The sequence below is a fragment of the Mixophyes fleayi genome, chromosome 12 (genome assembly GCF_038048845.1).
Source record: "Mixophyes fleayi isolate aMixFle1 chromosome 12, aMixFle1.hap1, whole genome shotgun sequence".
Taxonomy (NCBI): Eukaryota; Metazoa; Chordata; class Amphibia; order Anura; family Limnodynastidae; genus Mixophyes; species Mixophyes fleayi.
The window spans coordinates 82,464,816-82,485,047 of record NC_134413.1 but is presented as its reverse complement, the minus strand read 5'-3'; the positions used below and the strand labels follow the sequence as shown (position 1 = coordinate 82,485,047).

Below are 20,232 nucleotides of genomic sequence, written 5' to 3'. Positions count from 1 at the left end.
CTGCTTTCACTCACTATTATTCCTTTACACCTCTGTGTCTCTGCTTGAACTCTATTATCTTTCCTTTGCTGTCCTTTGGCCCTATCCGGTCTTCTTTTCATCCAGCCCATGCACCACCAGGCTTCTGTCCAGTGCTAAATTCAGCTGTGTCTCCTATAAAGAAATTGAAATGACCATACACCCGTTTATATTGTCTTGTGCAAGTTCTGTTATGTTGTAAATGTTCTTCAGATTGCTGTCCTCACACTGCCTGCTCTTACTGTGCACTTCCTGCTTTAACATAACACCTATTTCTGCAATAAGAACAAGTAGCGCTAGAGATCATATTCTCTTTATCACCTTCCCATCCCCTCTTCCCTCCTGCTTGGACAGGTCAGTAGTAACAGGGGAGATCTGTAGAGACCATCTGCAGCTATGCCGCACCTCATACAGCAGGTCCTCAGTCTGTCAGTGTCTCTCTGGTGTGAGAGGAGCTATGCCCAGTGATCAGTATTATGGAGGTATTCATGCTTATACATAATAACATTTCCCCCATTACTGTCCTGTCCTCAGTCCTCTTCCTGTCCCTTCTTCTTTCAGTCACTCTCTATTTCCCACTCACAGTTCTCCTTACTGCGGTGTCAGAAGCATCTCTATTAGGGGCTTCTTATACTGTGAGGTTCGGGTCAGGTTTTGTTTTGTTCTTTGGTTAATCTGGTCTAGAGGGTTAGGGTGAGGGAAGTATCGCAGTAAGTTAGTCTGTTACTGTCCACCTGCAGTACTTGTACTGTGGGCTGGACTGAATTAGATCAGGTTTCCGAGTAAGGCCGCTCACAAGGAACTGAGACTCCAGAGAGATGAACAGGAATCGTTATTCTCATTAACGTGCGTAATATGCAGATTCCTATTTCCAGCATCCGGTACACCCTGGAGATCACACGGTCACTGAGGTAGCCCTGCAGGATGGAGAGCTCCTGGGTCTGAGTTAGCTCTCACAAGAAAAGCAATGAGTGTCCAGCACATCCTTTAGCCTGAACACACAGATGGGGGTAGTTAGACTTGCTGTTAGGTTTTCTATGTCTCTAAGACAGGATGCAAGTGATTTAAGAAATCACAGATTGATGTAAACTTTGTTGATTTTCAAGTTCTTTTTCTATGTTAATAGAGAAAATGAGGATCAGGGAGACGTGTTGTGCAAATGTGGTAGACAATGGGAGCTATCTAGCCAGTGGAAAAAACAATAAACTGGTAATGGTACAAGTAATAGAGCACAATATATAAATATTTGGGCTAGGTAGTGTGGGGGGCAGCCATAGTGATTGACTAAGACAGTAAGCCTCAACCATGTATGTGAGAGCTGGAGGGAGGTTGAGGCGTTAAAATGAAATATGTGATGTGAGGTAATGGGGGTAAAAGGAGGGGATGGGGGCTAGTCTCCAGCACTAGACAAGCTATGTGTTAGTGTCACTTGATGAGGGGTGGTTGGGTACGAGGTGATAGTAGGGGGGATGTGGGGTAATGGGGGTAGAAGGAGGGGGATGGGGGCTAGTCTCCAGCACTAGACAAGCTATGTGTTAGTAGCACTTGGTGAGGGGTGGTTGGGTAGGAGGTGATAGTAGGGGGATGTGAGGTAATGGGGGTAGAACAAGGGGGATGGGGGCTAGTCTCCAGCACTAGACAAGCTATGTGTTAGTAGCACTTGGTGAGGGGTGGTTGGGTAGGAGGTTATAGTAGGGGGATGTGGGGTAATGGGGGTAGAAGGAGGGGGAGGGGGGCTAGTCTCCAGCACTAGACAAGCTATGTGTTAGTAGCACTTGGTGAGGGGTGGTTGGGTAGGAGGTGATAGTAGGGGGATGTGAGGTAATGGGGGTAGAACAAGGGGGATGGGGGCTAGTCTCCAGCACTAGACAAGCTATGTGTTAGTGGCACTTGGTGAGGGGTGGTTGGGTAGGAGGTGATAGTAGGGGGATGTGAGGTAATGGGGGTAGAACAAGGGGGATGGGGGCTAGTCTCCAGCACTAGACAAGCTATGTGTTAGTGGCACTTGGTGAGGGGGTGGTTGGGTAGGAGGTGATAGTAGGGGGATGTGGGGTAATGGGGGTAGAAGGAGGGGGATGGGGGCTAGTCTCCAGTACTAGACAAGCTATGTGTTAGTAGCACTTGGTGAGGGGTGGTTGGGTAGGAGGTGATAGTAGGGGGATGTGAGGTAATGGGGGTAGAAGGAGGGGGATGGGGGCTAGTCTCCAGCACTAGACAAGCTATGTGTTAGTGGCACTTGGTGAGGGGTGGTTGGGTAGGAGGTGATAGTAGGGGGGATGTGGGGTAATGGGGTAGAAGGAGGGGGATGGGGCTAGTCTCCAGCACTAGACAAGCTATGTGTTAGTAGCACTTGGTGAGGGGTGGTTGGGTAGGAGGTGATAGTAGGGGGGATGTGGGGTAATGGGGGTAGAAAGAGGGGATGGGGCTAGTCTCCAGCACTAGACAAGCTATGTGTTAGTGGCACTTGGTGAGGGGTGGTTGGGTAGGAGGTGATAGTAGGGTGATGTGGGGTAATAGGGGTAGAAGGAGGGGGATGGGGGCTAGTCTCCAGCACTAGACAAGCTATGTGTTAGTGACACTTGGTGAGGGGTGGTTGGGTAGTAGGTGATAGTAGGGGGATGTGGGGTAATAGGGGTAGAAGGAGGGGATGGGGGCTAGTCTCCAGCACTAGACAAGCTATGTGTTAGTAGTACTTGGTGAGGGGAGGTTGGGTAGGAGGTGATAATAGGGGTATGTGGGGTAATGGGGGTAGAAGGAGGGGATGGGGGCTAGTCTCCAGTACTAGACAAGCTATGTGTTAGTGACACTTGGTGAGGGGTGGTTGGGTAGGAGGTGATAGTAGGGGGATGTGGGGTAATGGGGGTAGGAGGAGGATGGGGGCTAGTCTCCAGCACTAGACAAGCTATGTGTAAGTGGCACTTGGTGAGGGTGGTTGGGTAGGAGGTGATAGTAGGGGGATGTGGGGTAATGGGGGTAGAAGGAGGGGGATGGGGGATAGTCTCCAGCACTAGACAAGCTATGTGTTAGTAGCACCTGGTGAGGGGGTGGTTGGGTAGGAGGTGATAGTAGGGGGGATGTGGGGTAATGGGGGTAGAAGGAGGGGGATGGGGGCTAGTCTCCAGCACTAGACAAGCTATGTGTTAGTGGCACTTGGTGAGGGGTGGTTGGGTAGGAGGTGATAGTAGGGGGATGGGGGGTAATGGGGGTAGAAGGAGGGGGATGGGGGCTAGTCTCCAGCACTAGACAAGCTATGTGTAAGTGGCACTTGGTGAGGGGTGGTTGGGTAGGAGGTGATAGTAGGGGGGATGTGGGGTAATGGAGGTAGAAGGAGGGGGATGGGGGCTAGTCTCCAGCACTAGACAAGCTATGTATTAGTGGCACTTGGTGAGGGGTGGTTGGGTAGGAGGTGATAGTAGGGGGATGTGGGGTAATGGGGGGTAGAAGGAGGGGGATGGGGGCTAGTCATGGTGTGTGAGCCCCTCTGTGGTGTATGGGGTGTAGCTAGTCTGGGTATTAAGTCTCTCACAGCTCTACCATTATAATAACCAGCTCTGCTATTACTAACAGCCTTCTGCTGACTGCAGCACAATGAGGATTATGTAGCAGCTGATGTGAGAGCTCAGCCGCATGTATGAGGCCCTGGTGGAGAGATATTACCTCAGCCTTGATCCAGATTCCAAGATGACGTCTGAGGGATTATGTGACCCCGCCCCCTCTGCAGTGTAAGCGGTTGTCATTGGCGGAGATATATCTGTAAGACCAATAGTGTGTGGGAGACCACGCAAAAATGGCCGCCGCTGTCTTGTACTGAGGACAATACATTAATAAAAGTACATAAGCGACAGAAGTGGGAAAAGCGGGAGGTGTGTGGAAGAAAGATAGCTGCCTCTTCTTTTGAATGAACAGTTTAATCACTAGTAAAAATAAATAGTTACTAAAGCTGTATTGTCCTCCATGGAGAACAGCGGCGGCCATTTTGCCGTAGTCTCCCAGACACTGATGGTACTGATATAGAACCAGTGACGCTGCTCGGATGGGCAGAGTTTCAGCAACGTGAGGCTGCAGTGCGACGTGACGTCATGACGTCAGCATTGGCTGAGGACATTAGGTTAGTGGTAAATCCCTGTAGACTGAGGTACCCACAGACATCACTGTGATAGCACCAGGTCATGTGACTGCAGTAGTATGAGGTACATGGTGCTGAGGGGCTGAGGGATATCTGTTCTGTGGAGAAGAAGGGATGATGGAGAGGGGGCAGGGGTGAGTAAAGCATGGGGAGGGGGGGAACAGAGGTACCTTTTATTTTAAAGAGAAGAGTCTTGCCAGAAAATAAGATAATACAGAGACCATTGTTGCCATAGATGTTGTGTTTTTTTTTTTAAATAATTCTGTATCTAGTCACATTTTAGTTGGATGATATTATCACTACAGGCTATAATTGCTTTTGTCACAACACCGTACATCAGTGGTTTCCAAACTTTTGCAGTTCGCGGCACCCTTCGAGTCTCCAAATTTTTTCAAGGCACCCCTCCAAAATAATTACTGAGCAGTCCTGTTTTAGAGGTAGTTAGGTCAAAAAATTGTAATAAGTATTTAGGTCAGGACAGAATTACTTATTTAGTTGTATGCAAAAATGCCCCCTCTGCATCCAGACACTCTGCCCCCAGGCACACTGCCCCCTCTGCCGCCCTCTGTCACGCTGCCCCCTCTGCCGCCCTCTGTCACGCTGCCCCCTCTGCCACCCTCTGTCACGCTGCCCCCTCTGCCGCCCTCTGTCACGCTGCCCCCCTCGGCTGCCCTCTGTCACGCTGCCCCCCTCTGTCACGCTGCCCCCCTCGGCTGCCCTCTGTCACGCTGCCCCCCTCTGCCGCCCTCTGTCACGCTGCCCCCCTCTGTCACGCTGCCGCCCTCTGTCACGCTGCCGCCCTCTGTCACGCTGCCCCCCTCTGCCCCGCTGTCCCCCTCTACTGCCCTCTGTCACGCTGCCCCCCTCTGCTGCCCCGCTCTCAGGCTGTCCCCCTCCGCTGTCACGATCCTTCTCACTCAGCCTCGCGCCAACCATAAAAAAAGAAAGAACACAGAAACTTACCAATCCGCGCGGCGCCGGGACCCAGCAGCTTCCTCTCTCCCGCAGCTTGTCACTGAATATCGACGTCAGTGACAAGCTGCTGCGGGAAAGAGGAGGCTGTTGGGTCCTGGTGCCGCGCGGATTGGTAAGTTTCTGTGTTCTTTCTTTTTTTATGGCTGGCCCGCGGCACCCCAGTGACAGCGCCACGGCACCCCTGGGAGCCGCTGCGCACACTTTGGGAACCGCCGCCGTGCATTAAAAACATCTTGATTATCTCACAAATATAACTATACATCCAGTTTGCTGCGCACTTTTCTTAGATGGCATACTTCAGCCGTTTCACCTATCCATTACTTCAAATTTTGTTATTTTTCAGACGTTCGTGGGGGAACTATTGGAGTATAGTGTAGGAACCAGACGAAAGGGTCATTTGACATCCTAGACGTTCATAGACGCTCCTCCTGCTCTATACCCCTCTCCTGTTAGGCCTTCACTTTAGATTAATTGCCCAGCGTCACAGGAAATATTTTTTGTTACTGGGGTGGTCTCCAAAGTCTGCGACTAAAATGTCACAGCGTGGATGACTGTGCAATGCTCAGATTAGGAGATTGGAGGTAACGAGATGGTGCTTCCGCTAATGCCCCCCCCCCCCCCCCCAAAAGTCACAATGATGGGTTCCTGTACAGGACCCGGCTATAGTCGCTACAGGGGCTCCCAGGCAGTGATTGCAGGATTGGCAGTCACTGCTTCACAGTGCTCTGTAGGACGGCAGGACTGTGAGTGTTAACCTTTCCCACCACAGTGCTGGAAGATAGGTTTAGCAAGTCTCTGTGGGCCACAAGAATGGCTTCCTCTGAGTGTGGGGGCAGGCTTCATGTTTCCTTAAGGGGCCTGGGTCAGGTGGGGGTTACTGGGTATATATATGCCCCCATTAGGCACTGGACTGGTGGAGGGTGCTTCCTTTTGAACAGCTACCAATGCATTTCTGGGGGAAGGTGCACTTTCTCTCCAGTGGTCTGTCACTCCACGTGTGCAGTCACCAGAACAGCAGCCATCTTGGATCACCAGCTCTCCTTTTCTCTGTTCCTCCATCTTAAGGTTATAGTATTTTTGGGTTTTATTAAGTGGTTAGTACCAAATGTTTATTGGGCTCTAGGGCTGCCCTACAGGCTCACATTTTTTTCTGATTGTGTGTTACTTCTGTCTGTTCCTGTATAGTCATGGCAAAAAGTTTTGTCTGCTGCTTCAATTTCTATAATGGCAATTTGCATATGCTCCAGAATGTCATGAAGAGTGATCAGATGAATTGCAATTAATTTCAAAGTCCCTCCTTGCCATGACAATGAACTTTATCCCAAAAACATTTTCACTGCATTTCAGCCCTGTCACAAAACGACCAGCTGACATCAGGTCAGTGATTTCTCTTGTTAACACAGGTAAGAGTGTTGATGAGGACAAGGCTGGAGATCACTCTGTCATGCTGATTGAGTTAGAATAACAGACTGGAAGCTTAAAAAGGAGGGTAGTGGTTGAAATCATTGTTCTTCCTCTGTTAGCCATGGTTACCTGCAAAGAAACACGTGCTGTCATCATTGCTGTGCACAAAAAGGGCTTCACAGGCAAGGATATACTACTAGTAAGATTGCACCTAAGTCAACCATTTATTGGATCATCAATAACTTCAAGGAGAGAGGTTCAATAGTTGTGAAGAAGGGTTCAGAGTGCCCAAGAATGTCCAGCAAACACCAGGACCAACACCTAAAGTTGATTCAGCTGCGGGATCAGGGCACCACCAGTGCAGAATTTGCTCAGGAATGGCAGCAGGCAGGTGTGAGTTGATCTGCACGCACACTGAAGCGAAGACTTTTGGAGAATGGCCTGGTGTCAAGAAGGTCAGCACAGAAGCCACTTCTCTCCAGGAAAAACATCAGGGACAGACTGATATTCTGCAAAAAGTACAGGGATTGGACTGCTGAGGACTGGGGTAAAGTAATTTCCTCTGATGAATAACCTTTCAGATTGTTTGGGGCATCTGTAAAAAAGCTTGTCCAGAGAAGGAAAGGTGAGCGCTACCATCAGTCCTGTGTCATGCCAACAGTAAAGCATCCTGAGACCATTCATGTGTGGGGTTGCCAACCATCCAACATCAGTTTGGTGATAAACAATGCTCTTTCCAGCATGATGGAGCACCTTGCCATAAGGCAAAACTAAGTGGCTCGGGATCAAAACATCAAAATTTTCGGACCCTGGCCAGGAAACTCCCCAGACTTTAATCCCATTGAGAACTTGTGGTCAATCCTCAAGAGGCGGATGAACAAACAAAAACCCACAAATTCTGACAAACTCCAAGCATTGATTAGACAAGATTGGACGTCCATCAGTCAATATGGGGCCCAGAAGTTGATTGACAGCATGCCAGGGCGAACTGCAGAGGTATTCAAAGAGAAAGGTCAACACTGCAAATATTGACTCTTTGCATAAACTTAATGTAATTTTCAATAAAAGCCTTTGATACTTATGAAATGCTTGTAATTTTACTTCAGTGTAACATAGCAACATCTGACAAAGAGGTCTAAAAACACTGAAGCAGCAAACCTTGTGAAAAAAACAATACTTGTGTCATTCTCAAAACTTTTGCCCATGGTTATACTACTAAAGTAGGATGTTTCTTCTAACAATTAGTTTAACACACAGTCATATGAGAATACACCCTAAGAATTCATTAACGTCCGTGACGTCACTGAGGTATTTCATGAATTGATTCTAAAGAATGCCCCCAAAATGGCTCCATGCACTATGTGTTGGTGACAATTGTATTTTAATGTGATATTAAAACATATGTAACACAGTAAACAGTAGAAGATTTTAAGGGGGGTATTCAATTGTTCGGCTTGACGGCCAAAAAACTCGCGCTCTAAAACTATTACCGTTAATACGGTAAAATTGCGCTTAAAAACCGTTCATACGGTAATTTACTCGCTGAAATTCAGCGAGTAATTACCGTATTAACGGTAATAATTTTAAAGCGCAAGTATTTCAGGTGTGAAGCCGAACAAATGAATACCCCCCTAAGAGTCTATTTACTGATCTTTCTAAGCAAGTTAAAGTACATTACTGCCCTATGTTTTCCAATACCTCATACATTGTGTACTGTAATTTGCATAGTGACTAATTGGAATATATATTTAGGTTTACACGGATTTATTTTGTATCTGTAATTTTTACATGGTGAATAAGTAACTGAAATAACAGTACATGACGTACAATGATGTTGCCAGTACACAAATCTGGTAATAAAGTCTATAATTAGCAAGTTGGTTTCCTGTTTTTATTAAGATTAGAGGATAATGACTGTGTGTGTTCCCATATGCATGATGTTGGCAGTATGTTATCTGTTATTTTACTATTCCCTATAGTGATCCACCAATACGTTCCTATAATTCCTGGAATTCATATTGTCCTGTATATTGGCTTCCTATCCTCTGCCATTAAAGCTTAGTCTTCCGTGTACGTGGTCTCATTAACTTTAATAATCCCTTTCTAAACTTAGTTGCTTGTTATTCTCATATTGGAATAATGGGCTTTGCTTCATTAAATGTTTATAGAGTGATCTCTTGAAAGCTTTGTCACGATACTTAGGGGAGAGGATGATGTTGGGACCTAGTTGCCTCTGGTAACCTCAGATTTGTTGGAGAGGCACTTTTATCTCCACTGGACCACTAGTAGGGATTAGAAGACAAGTCATTGGGTATTTGTGCAGTTCAGGAATAAAATCTGACACCAACACTGACAAGGAATAAAACAGATTGATTATAACCCACAGAGTTTCATAGAAACACAGATAATACACTAAATAATCATAGATCACACTAACATTGGGTAACATTTAAGAAATCTATTCAAACTAAAACTCAACACGATGTGATACTATGTGTACTATGTCTGTACTGCGTGAGGATCTCCTCTATTAATGCTTTAATGCCTTAATGGTCGCAATTTCCTGTCTTTTTGGAACTTGAGTGGTATAGTCTCAATAATTTTATTAAATATTGATTTATTTATTGTTTAATACCATGTAAGAAGTCTTAATCGTACATGCTAAACCATAGTCTAGAAATAAACAGGGGGGGGGGGGGGGTAGTTAGACTTCATCTAACAAGTAGCCTAGTTCATTATTTTATGGCAGCCATGGGTATGCTGGTGCTTGTAGTACTATAAGTGCCAGCATGCCCAAACGCTTAATAGCAGCCCGAGCATGCTACGACTGTTACGAGCCGCGGCGGCACTCACCGCCGCCGCGACTCTTCTCCTGGTCTACCAGAAGTCCCGGTCGTCAAGGTGACGGCCGGGATGTCACTTCCGGCCCTGATCCGGCCATTGCCAATGCAACTGCCGGACGCTTCCTCCGCAGCGCCGTGTCCTGGCAATGAAAGAGCCGGGCGCGTGCGCAAATTGACCCCACTAGCCTGCGGGCTAATTAATGAAATAATTAATTTTATGCAGGGGGCTGTGTGACTTCAGGGCCAGGCTCTGATTGGCTGCTTGTACTATTTAAGGCAGGGAGGGCTTAGCCTCCCTGCCGGTTATAGCTTCCAGACCCCTGTGTTGCTGCCTGCTGCTGTACTGTTGGTGTTTAACCTTGGACCTCTGTTTGCCGTGTATGACCCCTGCCTGACCTCTGGATTTGTCTTTTGCCTGTGCCCTTGATCTTTTGGCTAGTACCTTCATTTATGCTGATTTGCTCGTGACCTTGACCCCTGACATGTTTCCTAACGATTCTTCCTAGCAAGTGACCCCTGACCTCGGCCTGTTGTTTGGATTTGCTGCCTGCCATTACCCTCTGCTCCTGGGTTCCCCGCAGCTGGTACACATCACACAACCCTCTGTAGTCTGCGGCCAAGTCTGTCCCCACCACTAGGGGCTCCAGTGAATACCAGACTGTCAGAGCAGACTCCGGGTGTTGTTGTGCTAGCTGGAGGGGTTCCTGACACCGACCTGTAATGCACCAGTGAGAAAATGCATTATTACTATCAAATAATTATTTGATATTTTTGTGGACCCTATCTCCCTAGGAATTCCTGCCATTCCATGATGACCAGCCTGGGTCTGGTTTGGCATTATGACAGGGGCACCTTATGACTGTAGATATTTTGGTGTAGACATTTTCACTGTTGACTTTTCATACTCAATCCAGTAGAAGACACCCTGATTTTAAATTCAGAAAAAGACTACATGGACTCGTATATTTTGTTTGATTTGTGTGTGAGTATTTGTATTCCTATACTTGAGGGGACATTGACCTGTTTACACACCAACACTGGAGTTCTCAGTCATAGTGGGGTCAAAAAATTAGGTCCCCACGAAACTTACCAATGCAGGGGACCTTGCTAATATACTCTGCATCAAAATCTAGTCCATTCTCTATGTGCCTTTGCTCGGGCTCTTGAGCAACATGACCCCAAATTAAATTTTACTCGGAGTCAAAAATGACAGCTGCATCATAGATCTCTTCAACCACATCTGGTCAGATGTCGGCAAACATGAATATATCCATCAGAAGCTTTGAGAAATGGAAAGGCTACTGTTACATGCTAGAAAAGCTATCCCTTTGGAGAAGATGGAAGACCTTACAATACCATCAAACTTTCTACATGTAGTAGATGCAGTGAAGCTGGTTGCTAGCTATGACTAAGAAACCGGTACATTTAAGAAACCCTCGCTGACACTGAAGGTTGTAAATAAGGGATGTAGATAGGGATACCTACTGTAAATTCACTAAGGAAAGTGGAACCAGACCTATATCCACCTTTCATTCTAAGTAACAGGAGAGTCCCATAAGTTCAGAGGCAGGAGACCATGTGATACCACAGGTGTTGTTTATCTGCTAGAATGCCCGTGTGGGCGCCAGTATGTCGGCTGCACTATCCGCAAACTACATGTGAGGATCGTAGAACATCTGCGGAACGTCAGAAACCAACTAGAGAATCACAAATAAATATCATGACCATAACCCATCCACCCTCAACTTCTTAGGAATTTGGCGAGTCCACAAGCCTTGGAGAGGGATAGACTGTATTGCACGGATCTCAAATTAGGAGGCCAGGTGGATCTTTAATCTTAAGACCCTGACCCCTAGAGGCCTCACTGTAGACATTCAATCTGGGGTATTTTCTGAATACCTGACATTAGCCACACTGCATAATTTAGTACCCATTAGTCTAGTCTTCATTAGCCCATGTTCTACACCATCAATATGTGCACCCAATGCACATCAGCTGTTACATTCTACACATGTCTGATTATATGCGTAACTGAAAGTATGCGGCACCTTTTTCTAGCCAAACTTTGCGCCGGAACTGATCATCATAACTACCCACACTCACATTATTGTATTGCAATAGTGATTGGAGCATCTTTTTCATCATCATCATCATCATCATCATCATCATCATCATCATCATTTATTTATACAGCGCTGTACATAGAACTCACATCAGTCCCTGCACCATTGAAGCTTACAGGCTAAATTCCCTAACACACACACAGACAGAAACACAGACTAGGGTCAATTTGTTAGCAGTCAATTAACTTGGCCAACATCATTTTGTGATCCAGCAGACTGTGCAACACAATTCCAATGTTTACTGATTGATGAAAGAACCACCTGTTATTAGCTACAATCTATCCTCACTATATTGTGTGACAGTATTTTGACAATTACTACCTACTGATAACGTTCCATTGTGCCAGTGTGTAAACAAGCAATTCTGTTCTTTCCACTATAAGACTGATAGCCAGCAGCAAGAACTGAGCTTCTATAGGACCCAGCCGCTTCACCATGTCACAAATGACATTAACAATGGACCACCCACACCTGCAATCAGTGGCTGTTTGATATAAATACTGGTATAGACGAGGACTACAGGAGAGAAGGGCCACAGCTCCCTTGAGCTGCATCGAATGCTCTACATTTAGTTTGGCATCTTCTTGTTATGAGCCGCGGCGGTGTCCATCCCTGCCGCGGCCCGCTCTCCTCTGTGCCTTGCTTCCCGGCCGTCTTCTTGACGACCAGGACGTTACTTCCGGTTTCCGGCCCAACCGTTGCTAGTGCAACGGCCGGAAGCCCAGGTGCTGAGCGCCGAGTCCCGGCAATACAGGGCAGCCGGGCATGTGCACGTTAATTAGTAAAGCCTGCGCGCTAATTAAGCAGGCAATAATTTATTAAGCAGCCCCTGGGAGTATTTACTGGGCAGGGTTCTGATTGGCTCCCTTCTGTATTCAAGGCAGGGAGGGCTTAGCCTCCCTGTCGGTTATAGCATTTCCAGTCTTGTGCTGTGCTGACCTGCTGTTGGATTCCTGTTTGCTGATCTACTGTTGTGACCCTTGGCTGTACCTTGCCTGCTTCCCTGACCTTTTGACTTGTTTTCTGGACTTCGCTGTTTTGTTTGTGACCCTGACCCCTGCTTGGATATCGATTTACCTATTTGCTTCGGACCCCTGACCTCGGCCTGCTACTGACTACCCGCTCCAGTCTGGGATAGCGACCCCAGTTCCATCTACGCTACGGCCATATTTGATGAGCTTTTACTACTCTGCGCCTAGGAGCTGCGGGCATGTGAGTACCTGTGAGCATATAAAGCTCTACGGGAAAGGCGGCTGCTAAAGGTGAAGATCTCTACTCTATTTGTTCTAAAAGCTCATCCTGGTGGTCGTGGGCCCTAACACTTCTACCGGATTTACTTGTATTTGGATAGACAGTATCGTGAATCATTGGACTATATCTTATTGAGACTTTCCAACTTGGCCTGTTTTATTCCATGCAAATCATTTTATTCATGTGTGCATAATTATATATCCTGTACAGCTTATGATTGACATAGCTCGGTACAGTACCAGAACACATTTACACAGTCAATTGTGTCATTCAAGCTTGTCTGTTATAATTTTGATTCAAGTTCCGTCCAGAACCGGTACCTATGTTTTTTTCGTTTTGTATGCTAAAAAAAAAGACAATTGAGATAGCTGAGCATATGAATGATGTAGTAAAAATTTGTGTAATAAAGCTGAGAGATGTTAAGGTTAATATAGTGTATGGAAGGGACAGGGAAAAAGGAGGCAATAGGAACTGAGGTCGATCTCCAGGGACCAAAGGGCCTAGGAAGGATAAATGCAGCAAAAGAAATGGTCAAATTTCTGCAAATGGATAGCAAGTTGAACATATTGTAATTACCAAAGAAGGTCTGAAAGTCAATTAGGAGAGGGATTTTGTAGGTTGGAATATTGTAGTAATACCACAGGCTCCAGATCTGGATGAATTTGTGAGCAAGTTGAACATTTGGTATCTATCAAAGAAAGTCAGAGTAATTTAGCAGAGGGGAATTTGTAGGTTTAAGTATTGTAGTGATACCAAATCTGTAAATCGCTACGGAATTTTCTGGCGCTATATAAATAAATGGTGATGATGATCTGGGTGCATTTGTGAGCTTTATTGTCCCGATAAGCAGATATTTTCTCCATGGTCGTGAGGTACACCTGCTGTAGGGAGGGGGGATCTTATTTTTTTCAGTAGTTTCCCTTAAGGCATCTAGATGGGTTCAGAATCTATGTAGTCAATTTGTCAGAGGTTTTTCCCAGTCCTTCATTCGGTAGGCCTAAAAAGAAGACCATGGATTTTTTTTTTTTTACCTTCAAAATTTTTTAGTAGATTTTAAAGAATTTTTAAGAGGTACATAAAAAGAAGGGAGGATAAGGACATAAAAACAAATTAGGGAGGGCGGTACATAGTGGGTAAGGAACACAACAACATGTCATAAAATGCATACTTTTGACAAAAAGAAGCACTTCAAAACTATTTCAGTATAGTGTAACGGGCAAAGGAATGTACAGGGAGGCCCGGCAATCCTTCCCCCACATAATCCAAAGTTTTACCCCAGCGCCAACCATGGCTATAGAACTCTATCCATTGACCAAAAACGATATATTTGGGGACATACTCCCATTAGTCCGTTGTGAGTCTCTTGTTGGAGCCCCCTCTCCCTCAGTCACATAAACATGCCAAGCACGCCACTTCACCAGTGGAGAAGCATCTGCCGTGGAGTATGGCATGTCATGTGTTTCCATTTCAAAACTAAAGTTTAATTTAGAGACAATCTTTGCCAACGGAGGTGGGAGAGGCTATATCCAAGCCTGGGCAATAGCCTCTTTAGTAGCTATAAAGACCTGCCCCATCACATATCTACCCCATTTCAGAATTGAAGCTCTGTAATGGTGCAGAAGGGCCAATTCTGGGTAAAGTTGGACTGGGTGGCCTAGAATCTTACTTAATAACATAAACACCTCGCTCCACAAAGGCCGTTTCACCGAACATGACCAAAACATATGAAGGATATCTCCTCTCTCTAAACAATTGCACCAACATGTTGGGGGAGTGGAGGGCCACATGCTATGTTTTCCCTGACAGCTCCACCTGGGCATCTGCCTCCCACTGGAGTTGTATTTTAGACTTGGGTGAGTCATTTTGTGTTTGTAAGGTAATATACTAAGTAATTATCCTAGCTCTATTGCTACCCTACGTCAGTTTAGATTAGTACGATACAGAGGGTTAGCCAATTGGTAGATCTCTAAGTGGCGGAGTTGCTAGTCAATGTCTAATTTGTAAATATTTATAGAAGTCTCTTCTAGGTAGCTGGTATAAGTCACAAAGGTGAGTAAAAGTGGAGAGATTTCCCGTTTCAAATAAGTGACCCAGTGTCTGGATTCCTCTAGCTGCCCAACTCAACAAGTTCAAATCTACAATCTGTTTAAGACCATGGATCTTTAAAAATTATTGTTAAAGTAACATTTGAAACGTGTGTGACTATTTTGTCCTCTAACAATTTTAGTGCATGTCCATAAGATGTGAAGGAAGGAACCCAGTTTTCTGCAATTTCTCCAACACGGACAGGAACTGGTGTCACACACCTGCTGTAGTGTAGTTGGTACATAGTACCACCTGTAGTAGCTCTTATAGGTATTTTATATGATACAGGTTGAGATTGAGGACTTTGACACTTTTCCTATGATTGTTGGCCATGACTCTTCATCTGGAGGCCTACCAAAATCCATTTCCAAATTGATTACCCTTATCCGGATAGATGAGAACCACTCTGTTACCATTGGAGGACATATATATCCTCTGAAGCAAAGCCAAAATTGTCTAATAGCATTGTTATAGGAGAGGGGGCTGAAGTGGTAATAAAGTGGGTTTTACAGGGGTCCCGTATTTGGCAGGAGAAGCAAACTATTGGATGTAAGAGCTCTAGTGTGGACCTGGCTCCGGGGACAAACCCACAACCGCAACAAGAGACAACCTCCAAAGCTATCCGTCTGAGAGCAATATTGGTTGCAAACCCAGTAACTGTCTGCCTCAGGTGGAAAGCCAAGTAATAAAGTCGTATATCTGGAGAGCCTCTACCACCATTAGAGGTGGCACGTCTGAATATTATAGAACGTCTTCTCGGGGGCTTGCTTTTCCAAATTGGATGAAAACGAACAGTAAGTTCTGTTTATTGCCATTTTTTCTGGTACTCCATTATCCACCTGGAGCATATATATTTGCATTTGAGAGTTGCAATATGGATCTTCCTTGGAATAGAACCAAGGTCCACTGTACAAACTATTACTTATTGATACAGGGCACAGTGAACACTACAAAGACTATTTACGTTGCTTACTTTTATGACTACATTATTATTTTTTCTCTGATTGCTTAACATATTTGGACTCTTTTTTACCTGTTTCTGCTACAGATAAATTATTATTCAGTAGTATTACAGAGAAGCCATATGATATTATGCACATTGTACGATTTCAATATCTATGTTCTGACCTGGACTAGATGTTTTTTGTATTTGTATCTAATCCACATATTGAATTTATCAACATTCCTAATAGTCTGATGTTACATATGGGATTTTTATCTGTGATATTTACACCTTACCGCCTTGGAGAATTTCTTTACTATATTGAAAGGTGATCATTGAGTTTATTTTATTAAATGCTTTTAATAATGTTGAAAGTGTCCTTTTGGTCATACATGATGTGTTTCTTTTGGTCCATCTAGTCTTGTGCCTTTATTAATCTGTACATTGTCACAGAGTCTCCATCCACGTCAGATCTCCGGAGAGACCACATAGAGCCAGCAACTACTTAATCAAACATGTCCCATTGTATAACAGGTCTGGGGATCTCCCCAGGAAATCCTACTTGTTACATGAATATGGGGGGTCTGGAGCATTTAAATGTTTTATTACAAGATCCACAGCCATTTATTTTGTGTCCCATGACATCTTAACACCACTTAATGTGTCCAACATGTGAATGAGAGGAGAAGTCAAGAAATGTCCTGAACCTTCTGAATCAAGTCCAAAGAGATGAGAGAGGTTCTCATTATGGTACAATACATCCGTCTGCTGAGAGGACACGAGGAACCTACATACAGGACCATGTTTATCAGGAAAACCAAACCATAGAATTGCTGGATCCACTGGAACAAATTTACCAACCGGAAAAATGCAGCCACACGAAGCAAATCATTGTACACAATAAAGGCCATTTATTAGGATAGCACATACATTGTTACACCCACATAACAGTTTTGGTCTCTGACAATGTGTACAATCTTATGCGAGCTAGGACAGAAATGATGTGTCATCTATTTTAAAGCAACAGTCTTAATTAAAGATAACTTTTAAAAAAAATAATTCTCAAAAAATGGTGCTTATTCAAGCCTCATTCATGTCCTAAATCAGGGGTGTCCAACCTTTTAGCCTCCCTGGGCCACATTGGAAGACGACGAGTTGGTTTGGGCCGCACATAAGATACAATAACAATAACGATTGCTGATCATCAAAAAAACCATAGAAAACATATATATATATATATATATATATATATATATATATATATATCTTTTTTTTTCAAATCCCCCTATACTTACCTTTCAATCGCTCTATTCAAAAAATCATCTCTAGTTATTATACTATTATCACTTTTTGTATTGTTTCGATGCAATATCAATAAAGTGCATTTAAGCCAGGCATTGTATATCAGGGTGCCCTGACCAGGCCTGCGGTACCTGGCATATACATCACTGTGACCCCAAATTGTGACCTGTTTTGCTAATTACACCACTATGTTAGTTAAGGGATAACAACTTATAATGGGCCAAAGAGAATAATATAAAATGCCCCATTAGTATTACAAGTAGAAGTATGTAGCAGGGAGATAAGGTCCATGATGCTCCAGGACCAGGTGATTTTTATTCACTGGTCAGCGTCCCTTGAAATAATAAAAATAATCCCCCTTAACTTACCTTTTAATCGGCTTGTTCTCCTGTCCTCTTCTCTTCTTTTCTGCACTATATCTCCTGCAATGCTGTATGCACTATGCTGCATTATACCTATTCCTACACTGCACTATATCTCCTGCAATGCTGTATGCACTATGCTGCATTGTACCCATTCCTACACTACACTATATCTCCTGCAATGCTGTATGCACTATGCTGCATTGTACCCATTCCTACACTATATCTCCTGCAATGCAGTATAATTGTAGGACTGGGCATATGGTTTATGGGGTACTGTGTGAATATTGTAAACAGGAATATGTTGTTTTAAATGGATAAGTGGAGTTTGTGTTTTATGAGTTATTAGGGCCCCATGTGAGATACATAATATATTTGATGTAATGTACTATTGAAAATATATGGAGGTTGTGATATGTAGGCACATGATACAAGAACAATGGTGTTATGTATTATACATTTGTGATATAGTGAGGATTGTGTGTTGATTCTGTGTGGATTGTATACAAGAATAGCAGTGTATTTACATACTGCAACATATGTATGATAATAGGAGTTTAATGGGATCTGGGACACACACGTGTACATACATCTACACACAAAGATATTTACACATTTATGTGATACAGAAAGAAATTAGTAATACAAGATAATGAACCTACACACAGTTTGTCATATGTTAACCTATTATAGTACGGTGTGTAAGATTACATTATTAGAAACATATTGTAACATTGTTTTAAGTAAAAATGTTTTTTTATACAAATATCTACATTTTCAGTATGGGTGGTATACCGACTTGTAGAAAAATACCTCTGAGATGCAACTTTATGAACTTAGCCAACACAAAGTTTTGTTGTACCCCTTTTGATTGAACAAAAAAAAATACAAAAATTATATCTCTCATATATATATTTACACACAATTTTTTAAATTTGTCTTAATATAATCAACTTTTACACAATTTGGAGCATCACAGCACACGTATTTCATTTCCAATTGCTTTCATCTTGTGCCTGTGTGATTTTTGATGTTCAACAAGAGATGATTTCTATGTAAAACATTTCCCACACTCACTACATGTAAACGGTTTCTCACCTGTGTGAGTTCTGATGTTCAACAAGAGATGATTTCTGTGTAAAACATTTCCCACACTCACTACATGAAAACGGTTTCTCACCTGTGTGAATTCTCTGATGTCTAATAAGTTGTGATTTGTATACAAACCACTTTTCACACTCCGAACAAGGGAATGGTTTTTCATTTGTGTGAGTTCTTTTATGTTCAACAAGTTTTAATTTCTGTGTAAAATATTTCCCACACTCACAACAAAAATAAGGTTTCTCATCTGTGTGAGTTCTCTGATGTGCAACTAGAGATGATTTATCTGTAAAACATTTCCCACACTCAGAACATGTAAACGGTTTTTCACCTGTGTGAGATCTCTGATGTCTTAGAAATTTTGACTTGTGCATAAACCACTTTTCACACTCCGAACAAGGAAATGGTTTTTCATTTGTGTGAGTTTTGTGATGATTAGCAAGTTTCGATTTCTGTGTAAAACTTTTTCCACACTCACAACATGAAAATGGTTTCTCACCTGTGTGAATTCTCTGATGTACAACAAGAGATGATTTCTCTGTAAACCAATTCCCACACTCAGAACATGTAAATGGTTTCTCACCTGTGTGGACCCTCATATGTTTCTTAAGACTTTGTTTGCATGTAAACCAATTTCCACATTCAGAGCATGGAAATGGTTTCTCACCCGTGTGAGTTTTCTGATGTAGAACAAGATGCGAACTCCGTGAAAAACATTTCCCACACACAGAACATGGAAACGGTTTCTCACCTGTGTGAATTCTCTTATGTTCAACAAGATGTGATTTCACTGTAAAACATTTCCCACACACAGAACATGGAAACGGTTTCTCACCTGTGTGAATTCTCTGATGTTCAACAAGATGTGATTTCCGTGTAAACCATTTTCCACACTCAGAACACGGATGTGGTTTCACACTTGTGTGAGTTCTCTGATGCATATTAAAAGATGATTTAACCTTAAAGCATTTCCCACACTCAGAACATAGAAATATCTTATCATTTGTATGAGCTGTACTGTGTGTAACAATATCTATGTTATCAGGAGAATATTCCTCATGATTAGAGGGATCAGATGATTCTTCTGCTCTGTGGAGTACAGGTTGTATATTTATGGTGATCGGATTTCCTCCTGGAGAATCTTGTGTGATGATGTTATCTTTTGTTTCTAAATCTGAAGATAAAATTAATTTTCCCTCTGAGATATTCCTGTGTTTGCATCCATCTGCTGAAAATAGAATAAATGTATGGAAATAGACATCTTATTTTACATTAACATATTATAATGCCCAACATTTTCATACTATCAGTAAGCTTAAATGTACAGTTGTTAAATTTCAATTTGCAATACAACTAGCACTTTATTATAATGAGAAATCTGCATTACGAAGCCTATTATTATTATTATCGTAGATTTGTAAGGCGCAGCGGAAAACCTAGCCAGTGACACACAAATTGCATCCAGTTTGGACCATTCTAGCCAAAATGTGGACATTGGCGAGTAACATTTCCTAAGCACACACATTGCCCAGCCAGCATCCTAGAACAGGAAGACTCATTAGCCAGGGACATTGTCCCACTAGACACTGATCTCACACACAAACACTGGAGCCTCAAAAGTAGAGTAGAAGTTGGTAAACTTAGCAGTGAGTCCTGGATATGGGTTTACACTACTCTTAGGTCTCGCATTCTTGCACAG

General features: G+C 43.6%; 1 protein-coding gene and 1 pseudogene across 3 annotated transcripts in view; both read right to left on the bottom strand.

The window, feature by feature from the left end:
• LOC142108605 (uncharacterized) overlaps nt 1-20,232 on the bottom strand; it is a 169,933-nt pseudogene that overhangs the window by 4,740 nt on the left and 144,961 nt on the right.
• Nucleotides 1-20,232, bottom strand: part of LOC142108564 (uncharacterized) — a 625,828-nt gene that overhangs the window by 597,591 nt on the left and 8,005 nt on the right. The gene's annotated exons all lie outside the window — the stretch shown is intronic.